At 33.7% G+C, this 508-nt stretch overlaps 1 protein-coding gene across 3 annotated transcripts in view; it reads left to right on the top strand.

Moving 5' to 3' along the window:
- Dpy19l1 (dpy-19 like C-mannosyltransferase 1) overlaps positions 1–508 on the top strand; it is a 95,724-nt gene that overhangs the window by 65,326 nt on the left and 29,890 nt on the right. The gene's annotated exons all lie outside the window — the stretch shown is intronic.

The following is a 508-nucleotide window of genomic DNA, read 5'->3' as shown; positions in this document are numbered from 1 at the left end:
TGGACCTATTTCTCCAATTACCAAGTTAGAACATTGGATGACAATCAACAAATTTCCAAATCCTCATATTATTGGATTTTAATCGATTAGGGTATGTTGGTCATATTAATTTAAGAAAAAGTAATTGTCACTTCCTGTTGTTTTTGTTGTAAAAGGTGGAATTAGATTTGTGTGGATTTGTTAAAAGATTACCTTCTTGCTTCTTCAAGGATGTAGTTTTGCTCCTTATGTTGATGTTTTCCATCTATTATTATCCTTTGTAGGTCAGGATTTGTGGAAAGATGTTATATAAATTTTGTTTTGTCATGGAATATCTTGTTTTCTCCATCTATAGTAATTGAGAGTTTTGCTGGGTATAGTAGTCTGGGCTGGCATTTGTGTTCTTGTAGGGTCTGTATGACATCTGCCCAAGATTTTCTAGCTTTCATAGTCTCTGATGAGAGAAATCTGCTGTAATTCTGATAGGCCTGCCTTTATATGTTACTTGCCTTTTTTCCTTACTGCTTTT

This window comes from Mastomys coucha, unplaced genomic scaffold (assembly GCF_008632895.1).
Source record: "Mastomys coucha isolate ucsf_1 unplaced genomic scaffold, UCSF_Mcou_1 pScaffold23, whole genome shotgun sequence".
In the NCBI taxonomy this organism is placed as follows: domain Eukaryota; kingdom Metazoa; phylum Chordata; class Mammalia; order Rodentia; family Muridae; genus Mastomys; species Mastomys coucha.
The sequence above is the reverse complement of the archived record's forward strand: the minus strand, read 5'-3'. Positions and strand labels throughout refer to the sequence as shown.